The sequence below is a fragment of the Pseudophryne corroboree genome, chromosome 3 (assembly GCF_028390025.1).
Source record: "Pseudophryne corroboree isolate aPseCor3 chromosome 3, aPseCor3.hap2, whole genome shotgun sequence".
In the NCBI taxonomy this organism is placed as follows: domain Eukaryota; kingdom Metazoa; phylum Chordata; class Amphibia; order Anura; family Myobatrachidae; genus Pseudophryne; species Pseudophryne corroboree.
This window is the reverse complement of record NC_086446.1, coordinates 126,492,924-126,507,249: the sequence shown is the minus strand read 5'-3', so window position 1 is coordinate 126,507,249 and position 14,326 is coordinate 126,492,924. Positions and strand designations below refer to the sequence as shown.

At 41.0% G+C, this 14,326-nt stretch overlaps 11 non-coding genes and 53 pseudogenes across 11 annotated transcripts in view; all 64 read left to right on the top strand.

Annotated features, from left to right (window-relative positions):
- The window catches only part of LOC135068073 (5S ribosomal RNA), a 119-nt gene extending 109 nt beyond the window's left edge, over positions 1–10 (top strand). Inside the window, exon 1 of the ribosomal RNA XR_010254281.1 lies at positions 1–10. This exon is cut by the window's left edge and continues 109 nt beyond it. This is a non-coding gene — a ribosomal RNA (5S ribosomal RNA).
- A 107-nt stretch (positions 11–117) lies between these two features.
- LOC134888835 (5S ribosomal RNA) lies at positions 118–236 on the top strand (annotated as a pseudogene).
- A 107-nt stretch (positions 237–343) lies between these two features.
- LOC134889714 (5S ribosomal RNA) lies at positions 344–462 on the top strand (annotated as a pseudogene).
- A 107-nt stretch (positions 463–569) lies between these two features.
- On the top strand, positions 570–688 carry LOC135069986 (5S ribosomal RNA). The gene has a single exon (XR_010256163.1). It is a non-coding gene; the product is annotated as a 5S ribosomal RNA (ribosomal RNA).
- Positions 689–795: 107 nt separating this feature from the next.
- Positions 796–914, top strand: LOC134891220 (5S ribosomal RNA; annotated as a pseudogene).
- A 107-nt stretch (positions 915–1,021) lies between these two features.
- Positions 1,022–1,139, top strand: LOC134894768 (5S ribosomal RNA; annotated as a pseudogene).
- Positions 1,140–1,246: 107 nt separating this feature from the next.
- LOC134895695 (5S ribosomal RNA) lies at positions 1,247–1,365 on the top strand (annotated as a pseudogene).
- A 107-nt stretch (positions 1,366–1,472) lies between these two features.
- Positions 1,473–1,591, top strand: LOC135065097 (5S ribosomal RNA). The gene has a single exon (XR_010251386.1). It is a non-coding gene; the product is annotated as a 5S ribosomal RNA (ribosomal RNA).
- Positions 1,592–1,698: 107 nt separating this feature from the next.
- LOC134889942 (5S ribosomal RNA) lies at positions 1,699–1,817 on the top strand (annotated as a pseudogene).
- Positions 1,818–1,924: 107 nt separating this feature from the next.
- On the top strand, positions 1,925–2,043 carry LOC135068072 (5S ribosomal RNA). Its single transcript, XR_010254280.1, has one exon. It is a non-coding gene; the product is annotated as a 5S ribosomal RNA (ribosomal RNA).
- Positions 2,044–2,150: 107 nt separating this feature from the next.
- LOC134893619 (5S ribosomal RNA) lies at positions 2,151–2,268 on the top strand (annotated as a pseudogene).
- A 107-nt stretch (positions 2,269–2,375) lies between these two features.
- On the top strand, positions 2,376–2,494 carry LOC134896103 (5S ribosomal RNA; annotated as a pseudogene).
- A 107-nt stretch (positions 2,495–2,601) lies between these two features.
- Positions 2,602–2,720, top strand: LOC135067604 (5S ribosomal RNA). Its single transcript, XR_010253815.1, has one exon. It is a non-coding gene; the product is annotated as a 5S ribosomal RNA (ribosomal RNA).
- A 107-nt stretch (positions 2,721–2,827) lies between these two features.
- Positions 2,828–2,945, top strand: LOC134894324 (5S ribosomal RNA; annotated as a pseudogene).
- A 107-nt stretch (positions 2,946–3,052) lies between these two features.
- LOC134897355 (5S ribosomal RNA) lies at positions 3,053–3,171 on the top strand (annotated as a pseudogene).
- Positions 3,172–3,278: 107 nt separating this feature from the next.
- LOC134896166 (5S ribosomal RNA) lies at positions 3,279–3,396 on the top strand (annotated as a pseudogene).
- Positions 3,397–3,503: 107 nt separating this feature from the next.
- LOC134889173 (5S ribosomal RNA) lies at positions 3,504–3,622 on the top strand (annotated as a pseudogene).
- A 107-nt stretch (positions 3,623–3,729) lies between these two features.
- Positions 3,730–3,848, top strand: LOC135068293 (5S ribosomal RNA). Its single transcript, XR_010254497.1, has one exon. It is a non-coding gene; the product is annotated as a 5S ribosomal RNA (ribosomal RNA).
- Positions 3,849–3,955: 107 nt separating this feature from the next.
- On the top strand, positions 3,956–4,073 carry LOC134892730 (5S ribosomal RNA; annotated as a pseudogene).
- Positions 4,074–4,180: 107 nt separating this feature from the next.
- On the top strand, positions 4,181–4,299 carry LOC134896558 (5S ribosomal RNA; annotated as a pseudogene).
- Positions 4,300–4,406: 107 nt separating this feature from the next.
- LOC134892941 (5S ribosomal RNA) lies at positions 4,407–4,525 on the top strand (annotated as a pseudogene).
- A 107-nt stretch (positions 4,526–4,632) lies between these two features.
- On the top strand, positions 4,633–4,750 carry LOC134890280 (5S ribosomal RNA; annotated as a pseudogene).
- A 107-nt stretch (positions 4,751–4,857) lies between these two features.
- LOC134896650 (5S ribosomal RNA) lies at positions 4,858–4,976 on the top strand (annotated as a pseudogene).
- Positions 4,977–5,083: 107 nt separating this feature from the next.
- LOC135066645 (5S ribosomal RNA) lies at positions 5,084–5,202 on the top strand. The gene has a single exon (XR_010252888.1). It is a non-coding gene; the product is annotated as a 5S ribosomal RNA (ribosomal RNA).
- A 107-nt stretch (positions 5,203–5,309) lies between these two features.
- LOC134893673 (5S ribosomal RNA) lies at positions 5,310–5,428 on the top strand (annotated as a pseudogene).
- Positions 5,429–5,535: 107 nt separating this feature from the next.
- Positions 5,536–5,654, top strand: LOC135071015 (5S ribosomal RNA). The gene has a single exon (XR_010257159.1). It is a non-coding gene; the product is annotated as a 5S ribosomal RNA (ribosomal RNA).
- Positions 5,655–5,761: 107 nt separating this feature from the next.
- LOC134887591 (5S ribosomal RNA) lies at positions 5,762–5,880 on the top strand (annotated as a pseudogene).
- A 107-nt stretch (positions 5,881–5,987) lies between these two features.
- Positions 5,988–6,105, top strand: LOC134891851 (5S ribosomal RNA; annotated as a pseudogene).
- A 107-nt stretch (positions 6,106–6,212) lies between these two features.
- On the top strand, positions 6,213–6,331 carry LOC134886914 (5S ribosomal RNA; annotated as a pseudogene).
- A 107-nt stretch (positions 6,332–6,438) lies between these two features.
- On the top strand, positions 6,439–6,557 carry LOC134894098 (5S ribosomal RNA; annotated as a pseudogene).
- A 107-nt stretch (positions 6,558–6,664) lies between these two features.
- Positions 6,665–6,782, top strand: LOC134894823 (5S ribosomal RNA; annotated as a pseudogene).
- A 107-nt stretch (positions 6,783–6,889) lies between these two features.
- On the top strand, positions 6,890–7,008 carry LOC134896648 (5S ribosomal RNA; annotated as a pseudogene).
- Positions 7,009–7,115: 107 nt separating this feature from the next.
- On the top strand, positions 7,116–7,234 carry LOC134898268 (5S ribosomal RNA; annotated as a pseudogene).
- Positions 7,235–7,341: 107 nt separating this feature from the next.
- On the top strand, positions 7,342–7,460 carry LOC134896177 (5S ribosomal RNA; annotated as a pseudogene).
- A 107-nt stretch (positions 7,461–7,567) lies between these two features.
- On the top strand, positions 7,568–7,686 carry LOC134895255 (5S ribosomal RNA; annotated as a pseudogene).
- Positions 7,687–7,793: 107 nt separating this feature from the next.
- Positions 7,794–7,912, top strand: LOC134889771 (5S ribosomal RNA; annotated as a pseudogene).
- Positions 7,913–8,019: 107 nt separating this feature from the next.
- On the top strand, positions 8,020–8,138 carry LOC134897711 (5S ribosomal RNA; annotated as a pseudogene).
- Positions 8,139–8,245: 107 nt separating this feature from the next.
- On the top strand, positions 8,246–8,364 carry LOC134894929 (5S ribosomal RNA; annotated as a pseudogene).
- A 107-nt stretch (positions 8,365–8,471) lies between these two features.
- LOC134890279 (5S ribosomal RNA) lies at positions 8,472–8,589 on the top strand (annotated as a pseudogene).
- Positions 8,590–8,696: 107 nt separating this feature from the next.
- Positions 8,697–8,815, top strand: LOC134884296 (5S ribosomal RNA). Its single transcript, XR_010168448.1, has one exon. It is a non-coding gene; the product is annotated as a 5S ribosomal RNA (ribosomal RNA).
- Positions 8,816–8,922: 107 nt separating this feature from the next.
- LOC134893666 (5S ribosomal RNA) lies at positions 8,923–9,041 on the top strand (annotated as a pseudogene).
- A 107-nt stretch (positions 9,042–9,148) lies between these two features.
- Positions 9,149–9,267, top strand: LOC134894157 (5S ribosomal RNA; annotated as a pseudogene).
- A 107-nt stretch (positions 9,268–9,374) lies between these two features.
- On the top strand, positions 9,375–9,493 carry LOC135070339 (5S ribosomal RNA). The gene has a single exon (XR_010256507.1). It is a non-coding gene; the product is annotated as a 5S ribosomal RNA (ribosomal RNA).
- A 107-nt stretch (positions 9,494–9,600) lies between these two features.
- Positions 9,601–9,719, top strand: LOC134897087 (5S ribosomal RNA; annotated as a pseudogene).
- A 107-nt stretch (positions 9,720–9,826) lies between these two features.
- On the top strand, positions 9,827–9,944 carry LOC134894822 (5S ribosomal RNA; annotated as a pseudogene).
- A 107-nt stretch (positions 9,945–10,051) lies between these two features.
- Positions 10,052–10,170, top strand: LOC134896658 (5S ribosomal RNA; annotated as a pseudogene).
- Positions 10,171–10,277: 107 nt separating this feature from the next.
- LOC134892926 (5S ribosomal RNA) lies at positions 10,278–10,396 on the top strand (annotated as a pseudogene).
- A 107-nt stretch (positions 10,397–10,503) lies between these two features.
- LOC134897710 (5S ribosomal RNA) lies at positions 10,504–10,622 on the top strand (annotated as a pseudogene).
- A 107-nt stretch (positions 10,623–10,729) lies between these two features.
- LOC134890197 (5S ribosomal RNA) lies at positions 10,730–10,848 on the top strand (annotated as a pseudogene).
- Positions 10,849–10,955: 107 nt separating this feature from the next.
- Positions 10,956–11,074, top strand: LOC134897709 (5S ribosomal RNA; annotated as a pseudogene).
- A 107-nt stretch (positions 11,075–11,181) lies between these two features.
- On the top strand, positions 11,182–11,300 carry LOC134892925 (5S ribosomal RNA; annotated as a pseudogene).
- A 107-nt stretch (positions 11,301–11,407) lies between these two features.
- On the top strand, positions 11,408–11,526 carry LOC134898177 (5S ribosomal RNA; annotated as a pseudogene).
- Positions 11,527–11,633: 107 nt separating this feature from the next.
- Positions 11,634–11,752, top strand: LOC134890195 (5S ribosomal RNA; annotated as a pseudogene).
- Positions 11,753–11,859: 107 nt separating this feature from the next.
- On the top strand, positions 11,860–11,978 carry LOC134897708 (5S ribosomal RNA; annotated as a pseudogene).
- A 107-nt stretch (positions 11,979–12,085) lies between these two features.
- On the top strand, positions 12,086–12,204 carry LOC134894928 (5S ribosomal RNA; annotated as a pseudogene).
- Positions 12,205–12,311: 107 nt separating this feature from the next.
- LOC134892756 (5S ribosomal RNA) lies at positions 12,312–12,430 on the top strand (annotated as a pseudogene).
- Positions 12,431–12,537: 107 nt separating this feature from the next.
- LOC134897707 (5S ribosomal RNA) lies at positions 12,538–12,656 on the top strand (annotated as a pseudogene).
- Positions 12,657–12,763: 107 nt separating this feature from the next.
- LOC134896647 (5S ribosomal RNA) lies at positions 12,764–12,882 on the top strand (annotated as a pseudogene).
- A 107-nt stretch (positions 12,883–12,989) lies between these two features.
- Positions 12,990–13,107, top strand: LOC134896704 (5S ribosomal RNA; annotated as a pseudogene).
- Positions 13,108–13,214: 107 nt separating this feature from the next.
- On the top strand, positions 13,215–13,333 carry LOC134896646 (5S ribosomal RNA; annotated as a pseudogene).
- Positions 13,334–13,440: 107 nt separating this feature from the next.
- Positions 13,441–13,559, top strand: LOC135066644 (5S ribosomal RNA). The gene has a single exon (XR_010252887.1). It is a non-coding gene; the product is annotated as a 5S ribosomal RNA (ribosomal RNA).
- Positions 13,560–13,666: 107 nt separating this feature from the next.
- Positions 13,667–13,785, top strand: LOC134892752 (5S ribosomal RNA; annotated as a pseudogene).
- A 107-nt stretch (positions 13,786–13,892) lies between these two features.
- Positions 13,893–14,011, top strand: LOC134898225 (5S ribosomal RNA; annotated as a pseudogene).
- Positions 14,012–14,118: 107 nt separating this feature from the next.
- LOC134894835 (5S ribosomal RNA) lies at positions 14,119–14,237 on the top strand (annotated as a pseudogene).
- The last annotated feature ends 89 nt before the right edge of the window (positions 14,238–14,326 follow it).

Here is a 14,326-nt window from a genome sequence, read left to right as displayed (position 1 = left end):
GATGTAGGTATTTTTATACTGCCAACACCGTTCTGTTGATGCATTCCATTTTGAAACTTATTCATTTATGTACCAGTAGTTAGAAGTAGAAAATTTCTAACAGAAACCACAAAGCTCATCTACAGCCACACTACACTGGATACGCCCAATCTCATCTGATCTTGAAAGCTAAGCAGTGTTGGGCCTGGTTAGTACTTTGATGGGAGACCACCTGGGAATATAAGGCGCTGTAGATATTTTTATACTGCCAACACCGTTCTGTTGATGCATTCCATTTTCAAACGTATTCATTTATGTACCAGTAGTTAGAAGTAGAAAAGTTCTAACAGAAACCACAAAGATCATCTACAGCCACACCACACTGGATACGCCCAATCTCATCTGATCTTGTAAGCTAAGCAGTGTTGGGCCTGGTTAGTACTTGGATGGAATACCACCTGGGAATACAAGGTGCTGTAGGTATTTTTATACTGCCAACACCGTTCTGTTGATGCATTCCATTTTCAAATTTATTCATTTATAAACCAGTAGCTAGAAGTAGAAAAGTTCTAACAGAAACCACAAAGCTCATCTACAGCCACACCACACTGGATACGCCCAATCTCATCTGATCTTGGGAGCTAAGCAGTGTCGGGCCTGGTTAGTACTTTAATGGGAGACCACCTGGGAATACAAGGTGCTGTAGGTTTTTTTATACTGCCAACATCGTTCTGTTGATGCATTCCATTTTCAAACTTATTCATTTATGTACCAGTAGTTAGAAGTAGAAAAGTTCTAACAGAAACCACAAAGCTCATCTACAGCTACACCACACTGGATACGCCCGATCTTATCTGATCTTGGAAGCTAAGCAGTGTTGGGCCTGGTTAGTACTTGGATGGGAGACCACCTGGGAATACAAGGTGATGTAGGTATTTTTATACTGCCAACACCGTTCTGTTGATGCATTCCATTTTCAAACTTATTCATTTATGTACCAGTAGTTAGAAGTAGAAAAGTTCTAACAGAAACCACAAAGCTCATCTACAGCCACACCACACTAGATACGCCCAATCTCATCTGATCTTGGAAACTAAGCAGTGTTGGGCCTGGTTAGTATTGGATGGGAGACCACCTGGGAATACAAGGTGCTGTAGGTATTTTTATACTGCCAACACCGTTCTGTTGATGCATTCCATTTTCAAACTTATTCATTTATGTACCAGTAGTTAGAAGAAGAAAAGTTCTAACAGAAACCCCAAAGCTCATCTACAGCCACACAACACAGGATGCACCCAATCTCATATGATGTTGGAAACTAAGCAGTGTTGGGCCTGGTTAGTACTTGGATGGGAGACCACCTGGGAATACAAGGTGCTGTAGGTATTTTTATACTGCCAACACCGTTCTGTTGATGTATTCCATTTTCAAACTTATTAATTTATGTACCAGTACTTAGAAGTAGAAAAGTTCTAACAGAAACCACAAAGCTCATCTACAGCCACACCACACTGGATGCGCCCAATCTCATCTGATCTTGAAAGCTAAGCAGTGTTGGGCCTGGTTAGTACTTGGATGGGAGACCACCTGGGAATACAAGGCGCTGTAGATATTTTTATACTGCCAACACCGTTCTGTTGATGCATTCCATTTTCAAACTTATTCATTTATGTACCAGTAGTTAGAAGTAGAAAAGTTCTAACAGAAACCACAAAGCTCATCTAAAGCCACACCATACTGGATACGCCCAATCTCATCTGATCTTGGAAGTTAAGCAGTGTTGGGCCTGGTTAGTACTTGGATGGGAGACCACCTGGGAATACAAGGAGCTGTAGTTATATTTATACTGCCAACACCATACTGTTGATTCATTCCATTTTCAAACTTATTCATTTAGGTACCAGTAGTTAGAAGTAGAAAAGTTCTAACAGAAACCACAAAGCTCATCTACAGCCACACCACACTGGATATGCCCAATCCCATCTGATCTTGGAAGCTAAGCAGTGTTGGGCCTGGTTAGTACTTGGATGGGAGACCACCTGGGAATACAAGGTGATGTAGGTATTTTTATACTGCCAACACCGTTCTGTTGATGCATTCCATTTTCAAACTTATTCATTTATGTACCAGTAGTTAGAAGTAGAAAAGTTCTAACAGAAACCACAAAACTCATGTACAGCCACACCACACTTGATACACCCAATCTCATCTGATCTTGGAAGCTAAGCAGTGTTGGGCCTGGTTAGTATTGGATGGGAGACCACCTGGGAATGCAAGGTGCTGTAGGTATTTTTATACTGCCAACACCGTTCTGTTGATGCATTCCATTTTCAAACTTATTCATTTATGTACCAGTAGTTAGAAGAAGAAAAGTTCTAACAGAAACCACAAAGCTCATCTACAACCACACCACACTGGATACGCCCAATCTCATCTGATCTTGGAAGCTAAGCAGTGTTGAGCCTGGTTAATACTTGGGTGGTAGACCACCTGGGAATACAAGGTGCAGTAGGTATTTTTATACTGCCAACACCGTTCTGTTGATGCATTCCATTTTCAAACTTATTCATTTATGTACCAGTAGTTAGAAGTAGAAAAGTTCTAACATAAACCACAAAGCTCATCTACAGCCACACCACACTGGATACGCCCAATCTCATCTGATCTTGGAAGCTAAGCAGTGTTGGGCCTGGTTAGTACTTGGATGGGAGACCACCTGGGAATACAAGGTGATGTAGGTATTTTTATATTGCCAACACCGTTCTGTTGATGCATTCCATTTTCAAACTTATTCATTTATGTTCCAGTAGTTAGAAGTAGAAAAGTTCTAACAGAAACCACAAAGCTCATCTACAGCCGCACCATACTTGATACGCCCAATCTCATCTGATCTTGGAAGCTAAGCAGTGTTGGGCCTGGTTAGTATTGGATGGGAGACCACCTGGGAATACAAGGTGCTGTAGGTATTTTTATACTGCCAACACCGTTCTGTTGATGCATTCCATTTTCAAACTTTTTCATTTATGTACCAGTAGTTAGAAGTAGAAAAGTTCTAACAGAAACCACAAAGCTCATCTACAGCCACACCACACTGGATACGGCTAATCTCATCTGATCTTGTAAGCTAAGCAGTGTTGAGCCTGGTTAGTACTTGGGTGGTAGACCACCTGGGAATACAAGGTGCAGTAGGTATTTTTATACTGCCAACACCGTTCTGTTGAAGCATTCCATTTTCAAACTTATTCATTTATGTACCAGTAGTTAGAAGTAGAAAAGTTCTAACAGAAACAACAAAGCTCATCTACAGCCACACCACACTTGATACACCCAATCTCATCTGATCTTGGAAGCTGAGCAGTGTTGGGCCTGGTTAGTATTGGATGGGAGAACACCTGGGAATACAAGGTGCTGTAGGTGTTTTTATACTGCCAACACCGTTCTGTTGATGCATTCCATTTTCAAACTTATTCATTTATGTACCAGTAGTTAGAAGTAGAAAAGTTCTAACAGAAACCACAAAGCTCATCTACAGCCACACCACACTGGATACGCCAAATCTCATCTGATCTTGGAAGCTAAGCAGTGTTGGGCCCGGTTAGTACTTGGATGGGAGACCACCTGGGAATACAAGGTGATGTAGGTATTTTTATACTGCCAACACCGTTCTGTTGATGTATTCCATTTTCAAACTTATTCATTTATGTACCAGTAGTTAGAAGTAGAAAAGTTCTAACAGAAACCACAAAGCTCATCTACAGCCACACCACACTTGATACACCCAATCTCATCTGATCTTGGAAGCTAAGCAGTGTTGGGCCTGGTTAGTACTTGGATGGGAGACCACCTGGGAATACAAGGTGATGTAGGTATTTTTATACTGCCAACACCGTTCTGTTGATGCATTCCATTTTCAAACTTATTCATTTATGTACCAGTAGTTAGACGTAGAAAAGTTCTAACAGAAACCACAAAGCTCATCTACAGCCACACTACACTTGATACGCCCAATCTCATCTGATCTTGGAAGCTAAGCAGTGTTGGGCCTGGTTAGTATTGGATGGGAGACCACCTGGGAATACAAGGTGCTGTAGGTATTTTTATACTGCCAACACCGTTCTGTTGATGCATTCCATTTTCAAACTTATTCATTTATGTACCAGTAGTTAGAAGAAGAAAAGTTCTAACAGAAACCACAAAGCTCATCTACAGCCACACCACACTGGATACGGCCAATCTCATCAGATCTTGTAAGCTAAGCAGTGTTGAGCCTGGTTAGTACTTGGGTGGTAGACCACCTGGGAATACAAGGTGCAGTAGGTATTTTTATACTGCCAACACCGTTCTGTTGATGCATTCCATTTTCAAACTTATTCATTTATGTACCAGTAGTTAGAAGTAGAAAAGTTCTAACAGAAACCACAAAGCTCATATAAAGCCACACCACACTGGATACGCCCAATCTCATCTGATCTTGGAAGCTAAGCAGTGTTGGGCCTGGTTAGTACTTGGATGGGAGACCACCTGGGAATACAAGGTGATGTAGGTATTTTTATACTGCCAACACCGTTCTGTTGATGCATTCCATTTTCGAACTTATTCATTTATGTACCAGTAGTTAGAAGTAGAAAAGTTCTAACAGAAACCACAAAGCTCATCTACAGCCACACCACACTTGATACGCCCAATCTCATCTGATCTTGGAAGCTAAGCAGTGTTGGGCCTGGTTAGTATTGGATGGGAGACCACCTGGGAATACAAGGTGCTGTAGGTATTTTTATACTGCCAACACCGTTCTGTTGATGCATTCTATTTTCAAACTTATTCATTTATGTACCAGTAGTTAGAAGAAGAAAAGTTCTAACAGAAACCACAAAGCTCATCTACAGCCACACCACACTGGATACGGCCAATCTCATCTGATCTTGTAAGCTAAGCAGTGTTGAGCCTGGTTAGTACTTGGGTGGTAGACCACCTGGGAATACAAGGTGCAGTAGGTATTTTTATACTGCCAACACCGTTCTGTTGATGCATTCCATTTTCAAACTTATTCATTTATGTACCAGTAGTTAGAAGTAGAAAAGTTCTAACAGAAACCACAAAGCTCATCTACAGCCACACCACACTGGATACGCCCAATCTCATCTGATCTTGAAAGCTAAGCAGTGTTGGGCCTGGTTAGTACTTGGATGGGAGACCACCTGGGAATACAAGGCGCTGTAGATATTTTTATACTGCCAACACCGTTCTGTTGATGCATTCCATTTTCAAACTTATTCATTTATGTACCAGTAGTTAGAAGTAGAAAAGTTCTAACAGAAACCACAAAGATCATCTACAGCCACACCACACTGGATACGCCCAATCTCATCTGATCTTGTAAGCTAAGCAGTGTTGGGCGTGGTTAGTACTTGGATGGAAAACCACCTGGGAATACAAGGTGCTGTAGGTATTTTTATACTGCCAACACCGTTCTGTTGATGCATTCCATTTTCAAATTTATTCATTTATGAACCAGTAGCTAGAAGTAGAAAAGTTCTAACAGAAACCACAAAGCTCATCTACAGCCACACCACACTGGATACGCCCAATCTCATCTGATCTTGGGAGCTAAGCAGTGTTGGGCTTGGTTAGTACTTTAATGGGAGACCACCTGGGAATACAAGGTGCTGTAGGTTTTTTTATACTGCCAACATCGTTCTGTTGATGCATTCCATTTTCAAACTTAATCATTTATGTACCAGTAGTTAGAAGTAGAAAAGTTCTAACAGAAACCACAAAGCTCATCTACAGCCACACCACACTGGATACGCCCAATCTCATCTGATCTTGGAAGCTAAGCAGTGTTGGGCCTGGTTAGTACTTGGATGGGAGACCACCTGGGAATACAAGGTGATGCAGGTATTTTTATACTGCCAACACCGTTCTGTTGATGCATTCCATTTTCAAACTTATTCATTTATGTACCAGTAGTTAGAAGTAGAATAGTTCTAACAGAAACCACAAAGCTCATCTACAGCCACACCACATTTGATACGCCCAATCTCATCTGATCTTGGAAGCTAAGCAGTGTTGGGCCTGGTTAGTATTGGATGGGAGACCACCTGGGAATACAAGGTGCTGTAGGTATTTTTATACTGCCAACACCGTTCTGTTGATGCATTCCATTTTCAAACTTATTCATTTATGTACCAGTAGTTAGAAGTAGAAAAGTTCTAACAGAAACCACAAAGCTCATTTGCAGCCACACCACACTGGATACGCCCAATCTCATCTGATCTTGGAAGCTAAGCAGTGTTGGGCCTGGTTAGTACTTGGATGGGAGACCACCCGGGAATACAAGGAGCTGTAGGTATATTCATACTGCCAACACCATACTGTTGATGCATTCCATTTTCAAACTTATTCATTTATGTACCAGTAGTTAGAAGTAGAAAAGTTCTAACAGAAACCACAAAGATCATCTACAGTCACACCACACTTGATATGCCCAATCTCATCTGATCTTGGGAGCTAAGCAGTGTTGGGCCTGGTTAGTACTTTAATGGGAGACCACCTGGGAATACAAAGTGCTGTAGGTATTTTTATACTGCCAACATCGTTCTGTTGATGCATTCCATTTTCAAACTTATTCATTTATGTACCAGTAGTTAGAAGTAGAAAAGTTCTAACAGAAACCACAAAGCTCATCTGCAGCCACACCACACTTGATACGCACAATCTCATCTGATCTTGGAAGCTAAGCAGTGTTGGGCCTGGTTAGTATTGGATGGGAGACCACCTGGGAATACAAGGTGCTGTAGGTATTTTTATACTGCCAACACCGTTCTGTTGATGCATTCCATTTTCAAAATTATTCATTTATGTACCAGTAGTTAGAAGAAGAAAAGTTCTAACAGAAACCACAAAGCTCATCTACAGCCACACCACACTGGATACGGCCAATCTCATCTGATCTTGTAAGCTAAGCAGTGTTGAGCCTGGTTAGTACTTGGGTGGTAGACCACCTGGGAATACAAGGTGCAGTAGGTATTTTTATACTGCCAACACCGTTCTGTTGATGCATTCCATTTTCAAACTTATTCATTTATGTACCAGTAGTTAGAAGAAGAAAAGTTCTAACAGAAACCACAAAGCTCATCTACAGCCACACGACGCTGGATACGCCCAATCTCATCTGATCTTGTAAGCTAAGCAGTGTTGGGCCTGGTTAATATTTGGATGGGAGAACACCTGGGAATACAAGATGCTGTAGGTATTTTTATACTGCCAACACCGTTCTGTTGATGCATTCCATTTTCAAATTTATTCATTTATGAACCAGTAGCTAGAACTAGAAAAGTTCTAATAGAAACCACAAAGCTCATCTACAGCCACACCACACTGGATACGCCCAATCTCATCTGATCTTGGGAGCTAAGCAGTGTTGGGCCTGGTTAGTACTTTAAAGGGAGACCACCTTGGAATACAAAGTGATGTAGGTATCTTTATACTGCCAACACCGTTCTGTTGATGCATTCCATTTTCAAACTTATTCATTTATGTACAAGTAGTTAGAAGTAGAAAAGTTCTAACAGAAACCACAAAGCTCATCTACAGCCACACCACACTTGATACGCCCAATCTCATCTGATCTTGGAAGCTAAGCAGTCTTGGGCCTGGTTAGTATTTGGATGGGAAACCACCTGGGAATACACTGTGCTGTAGGTATTTTTATACTGCCAACACCGTTCTGTTGATGCATTCCATTTTCAAACTTATTAATTTATGTACCAGTAGTTAGAAGTAGAAAAGTTCTAACAGAAACCACAAAGATAATCTACAGCCAAACCACGCTGGATACGCCCAATCTCATCTGATCTTGGAAGCTAAGCAGTGTTGGGCCTGGTTAGTACTTGGGTGGTAGACCACCTGGGAATACAAGATGCTGTAGGTATTTTTATACTGCCAACACCGTTCTGTTGATGCTTTCCATTTTCAAACTTTTTCATTTATTTACCAGTAGTTAGAAGTAGAAAAGTTCTAACAGAAACCACAAAGCTCATCTACAGCCACACAACACAGGATGCACCCAATCTCATATGATCTTGGAAAGTAAGCAGTGTTGGGCTTGGTTAGTACTTGGATGGGAGACCACCTGGAAATACAAGGTGATGTAGGTATTTTTATACTGCCAACACCGTTCTGTTGATGCATTCCATTTTCAAACTTATTCATTTATGTACCAGTAGTTAGAAGTAGAAAAGTTCTAACAGAAACCACAAAGCTCATCTACAGCCACACCACACTGGATATGCTCAATCTCATCTGATCTTGGAAGCTAAGCAGTGTTGGGCCTGGTTAGTACTTGGATGGGAGACCACCTGGGTATACAAGGTGATGCAGGTATTTTTATACTGCCAACACCGTTCTGTTGATGCATTCCATTTTCAAACTTATTCATTTATGTAATACTAGTTAGAAGTAGAAAAGTTCTAACAGAAACCACAAAGCTCATCTACAGCCACACCACACTTGATACGCCCAATCTCATCTGATCTTGGAAGCTAAGCAGTGTTGGGCCTGGTTAGTATTGGATGGGAGACCACCTGGGAATACAAGGTGCTGTAGGTATTTTTATACTGCCAACACCGTTCTGTTGATGCATTCCATTTTCAAACTTATTCATTTATGTACCAGTAGTTAGAAGTAGAAAAGTTCTAACAGAAACCACAAAGCTCATTTGCAGCCACACCACACTGGATACGCCCAATCTCATCTGATCTTGGAAGCTAAGCAGTGTTGGGCCTGGTTAGTACTTGGATGGGAGACCACCTGGGAATACAAGGAGCTGTAGGTATATTCATACTGCCAACACCATACTGTTGATGCATTCCATTTTCAAACTTATTCATTTATGTACCAGTAGTTAGAAGAAGAAAAGTTCTAACAGAAACCACAAAGATCATCTACAGCCACACCACACTTGATACGCCCAATCTCATCTGATCTTGTAAGCTAAGCAGTGTTGGGCCTGGTTAGTACTTGGATGGAAGACCACCTGGGAATACAAGATGCTGTAGGTATTTTTATACTGCCAACACCGTTCTGTTGATGCATTCCATTTTCAAATGTATTCATTTATGAACCAGTAGCTAGAAGTAGAAAAGTTCTAATAGAAACCCCAAAGCTCATCTACAGCCACACCATACTTGATACGCCCAATCTCATCTAATCTTGGGAGCTAAGCAGTGTTGGGCCTGGTTAGTACTTGGATGGAAGACCACCTGGGAATACAAGGTGCTGTAGGTATTTTTATACTGCCAACACCGTTCTGTTGATGCATTCCATTTTCAAATTTATTCATTTATGAACCAGTAGCTAGAAGTAGAAAAGTTCTAACAGAAACCACAAAGCTCATCTACAGCCACACCACACTGGATACGCCCAATCTCATCTGATCTTGGGAGCTAAGCGGTGTTGGGCCTGGTTAGTACTTTAATGGGAGACCACCTGGGAATACAAGGTGCTGTAGGTTTTTTTATACTGCCAACATCGTTCTGTTGATGCATTCCATTTTCAAACTTATTCATTTATGTACCAGTAGTTAGAAGTAGAAAAGTTCTAACAGAAATCACAAAGCTCATCTGCAGCCACACCACATTTGATACGCCCAATCTCATCTGATCTTGGAAGCTAAGCAGTGTTGGGCCTGGTTAATATTTGGATGGGAGAACACCTGGGAATACAAGATGCTGTAGGTATTTTTATACTGCCAACACCGTTCTGTTGATGCATTCCATTTTCAAATTTATTCATTTATGAACCAGTAGCTAGAAGTAGAAAAGTTCTAACAGAAACCACAAAGCTCATCTGCAGCCACACCACACTTGATACGCACAATCTCATCTGATCTTGGAAGCTAAGCAGTGTTGGGCCTGGTTAGTATTGGATGGGAGACCACCTGGGAATACAAGGTGCTGTAGGTATTTTTATACTGCCAACATCGTTCTGTTGATGCATTCCATTTTCAAACTTATTCATTTATGTACCAGTAGTTAGAAGTAGAAAAGTTCTAACAGAAACCACAAAGCTCATCTACAGCCACACGACACTGGATATGCTCAATCTCATCTGATCTTGGAAGCTAAGCAGTGTTGGGCCTGGTTAGTACTTGGATGGGAGACCACCTGGGTATACAAGGTGATGCAGGTATTTTTATACTGCCAACACCGTTCTGTTGATGCATTCCATTTTCAAACTTATTCATTTATGTAATACTAGTTAGAAGTAGAAAAGTTCTAACAGAAACCACAAAGCTCATCTACAGCCACACCACACTTGATACGCCCAATCTCATCTGATCTTGGAAGCTAAGCAGTGTTGGGCCTGGTTAGTACTTGGGTGGTAGACCACCTGGGAATACAAGATGCTGTTGGTATTTTTATACTGCCAACACCGTTCTGTTGATGCTTTCCATTTTCAAACTTTTTCATTTATTTACCAGTAGTTAGAAGTAGAAAAGTTCTAACAGAAACCACAAAGCTCATCTACAGCCACACAACACAGGATGCACCCAATCTCATATGATCTTGGAAAGTAAGCAGTGTTGGGCTTGGTTAGTACTTGGATGGGAGACCACCTGGAAATACAAGGTGATGTAGGTATTTTTATACTGCCAACACCGTTCTGTTGATGCATTCCATTTTCAAACTTATTCATTTATGTACCAGTAGTTAGAAGTAGAAAAGTTCTAACAGAAACCACAAAGCTCATCTACAGCCACACCACACTTGATACGCCCAATCTCATCTGATCTTGGAAGCTAAGCAGTGTTGGGCCTGGTTAGTACTTGGGTGGTAGACCACCTGGGAATACAAGATGCTGTAGGTATTTTTATACTGCCAACACCGTTCTGTTGATGCTTTCCATTTTCAAACTTTTTCATTTAATTACCAGTAGTTAGAAGTAGAAAAGTTCTAACAGAAACCACAAAGCTCATCTACAGCCACACAACACAGGATGCACCCAATCTCATATGATCTTGGAAAGTAAGCAGTGTTGGGCTTGGTTAGTACTTGGATGGGAGACCACCTGGAAATACAAGGTGATGTAGGTATTTTTATACTGCCAACACCGTTCTGTTGATGCATTCCATTTTCAAACTTATTCATTTATGTAATACTAGTTAGAAGTAGAAAAGTTCTAACAGAAACCACAAAGCTCATCTACAGCCACACCACACTTGATACGCCCAATCTCATCTGATCTTGGAAGCTAAGCAGTGTTGGGCCTGGTTAGTACTTGGGTGGTAGACCACCTGGGAATACAAGATGCTGTTGGTATTTTTATACTGCCAACACCGTTCTGTTGATGCTTTCCATTTTCAAACTTTTTCATTTATTTACCAGTAGTTAGAAGTAGAAAAGTTCTAACAGAAACCACAAAGCTCATCTACAGCCACACAACACAGGATGCACCCAATCTCATATGATCTTGGAAAGTAAGTAGTGTTGGGCTTGGTTAGTACTTGGATGGGAGACCACCTGGAAATACAAGGTGATGTAGGTATTTTTATACTGCCAACACCGTTCTGTTGATGCATTCCATTTTCAAACTTATTCATTTATGTACCAGTAGTTAGAAGTAGAAAAGTTCTAACAGAAACCACAAAGCTCATCTACAGCCACACCACACTTGATACGCCCAATCTCATCTGATCTTGGAAGCTAAGCAGTGTTGGGCCTGGTTAGTACTTGGGTGGTAGACCACCTGGGAATACAAGATGCTGTAGGTATTTTTATACTGCCAACACCGTTCTGTTGATGCTTTCCATTTTCAAACTTTTTCATTTAATTACCAGTAGTTAGAAGTAGAAAAGTTCTAACAGAAACCACAAAGCTCATCTACAGCCACACAACACAGGATGCACCCAATCTCATATGATCTTGGAAAGTAAGCAGTGTTGGGCTTGGTTAGTACTTGGATGGGAGACCACCTGGAAATACAAGGTGATGTAGGTATTTTTATACTGCCAACACCGTTCTGTTGATGCATTCCATTTTCAAACTTATTCATTTATGTACCAGTAGTTAGAAGTAGAAAAGTTCTAACAGAAACCACAAAGCTCATCTACAGCCACACCACACTGGATATGCTCAATCTCATCTGATCTTGGAAGCTAAGCAGTGTTGGGCCTGGTTAGTACTTGGATGGGAGACCACCTGGGTATACAAGGTGATGCAGGTATTTTTATACTGCCAACACCGTTCTGTTGATGCATTCCATTTTCAAACTTATTCATTTATGTAATACTAGTTAGAAGTAGAAAAGTTCTAACAGAAACCACAAAGCTCATCTACAGCCACACCACACTTGATACGCCCAATCTCATCTGATCTTGGAAGCTAAGCAGTGTTGGGCCTGGTTAGTACTTGGGTGGTAGACCACCTGGGAATACAAGATACTGTAGGTATTTTTATACTGCCAACACCGTTCTGTTGATGCTTTCCATTTTCAAACTTTTTCATTTATTTACCAGTAGTTAGAAGTAGAAAAGTTCTAACAGAAACCACAAAGCTCATCTACAGCCACACAACACAGGATGCACCCAATCTCATATGATCTTGGAAAGTAAGCAGTGTTGGGCTTGGTTAGTACTTGGATGGGAGACCACCTGGAAATACAAGGTGATGTAGGTATTTTTATACTGCCAACACCGTTCTGTTGATGCATTCCATTTTCAAACTTATTCATTTATGTACCAGTAGTTAGAAGTAGAAAAGTTCTAACAGAAACCACAAAGCTCATCTACAGCCACACCACACTGGATACGGCCAATCTCATCTGATCTTGTAAGCTAAGCAGTGTTGAGCCTGGTTAGTACTTGGGTGGTAGACCACCTGGGAATACAAGGTGCAGTAGGTATTTTTATACTGCCAACACCGTTCTGTTGATGCATTCCATTTTCAAACTTTTTCATTTATGTACCAGTAGTTAGAAGTAGAAAAGTTCTAACAGAAACCACAAAGCTCATATAAAGCCACACCACACTTGATACGCCCAATCTCATCTGATCTTGGAAGCTAAGCAGTGTTGGGCCTGGATAGTATTGGATGGGAGACCACCTGTGAATACAAGGTGCTGTAGGTATTTTTATACTGCCAACACCGTTCTGTTGATGCATTCTATTTTCAAACTTATTCATTTATGTACCAGTAGTTAGAAGAAGAAAAGTTCTAACAGAAACCACAAAGCTCATCTACAGCCACACCACACTGGATACGGCCAATCTCATCTGATCTTGTAAGCTAAGCAGTGTTGAGCCTGGTTAGTACTTGGGTGGTAGACCACCTGGGAATACAAGGTGCAGTAGGTATTTTTATACTGCCAACACCGTTCTGTTGATGCATTCCATTTTCAAACTTATTCATTTATGTACCAGTAGTTAGAAGTAGAAAAGTTCTAACAGAAACCACAAAGCTCATCTACAGCCACACCACACTGGATACGCCCAATCTCATCTGATCTTGAAAGCTAAGCAGTGTTGGGCCTGGTTAGTACTTGGATGGGAGACCACCTGGGAATACAAGGCGCTGTAGATATTTTTATACTGCCAACACCGTTCTGTTGATGCATTCCATTTTCAAACTTATTCATTTATGTACCAGTAGTTAGAAGTAGAAAAGTTCTAACAGAAACCACAAAGATCATCTACAGCCACACCACACTGGATACGCCCAATCTCATCTGATCTTGTAAGCTAAGCAGTGTTGGGCCTGGTTAGTACTTGGGTGGTAGACCACCTGGGAATACAAGATGCTGTAGGTATTTTTATACTGCCAACACCGTTCTGTTGATGCTTTCCATTTTCAAACTTTTTCATTTAGTTACCAGTAGTTAGAAGTAGAAAAGTTCTAACAGAAACCACAAAGCTCATCTACAGCCACACAACACAGGATGCACCCAATCTCATATGATCTTGGAAAGTAAGCAGTGTTGGGCTTGGTTAGTACTTGGATGGGAGACCACCTGGAAATACAAGGTAGTGTAGGTATTTTTATACTGCCAACACCGTTCTGTTGATGCATTCCATTTTCAAACTTATTCATTTATGTACCAGTAGTTAGAAGTAGAAAAGTTCTAACAGAAACCACAAAGCTCATCTACAACCACACCACACTGGATATGCTCAATCTCATCTGATCTTGGAAGCTAAGCAGTGTTGGGCCTGGTTAGTACTTGGATGGGAGACCACCTGGGTATACAAGGTGATGCAGGTATTTTTATACTGCCAACACCGTTCTGTTGATGCATTCCATTTTCAAACTTATTCATTTATGTAATACTAGTTAGAAGTAGAAAAGTTCTA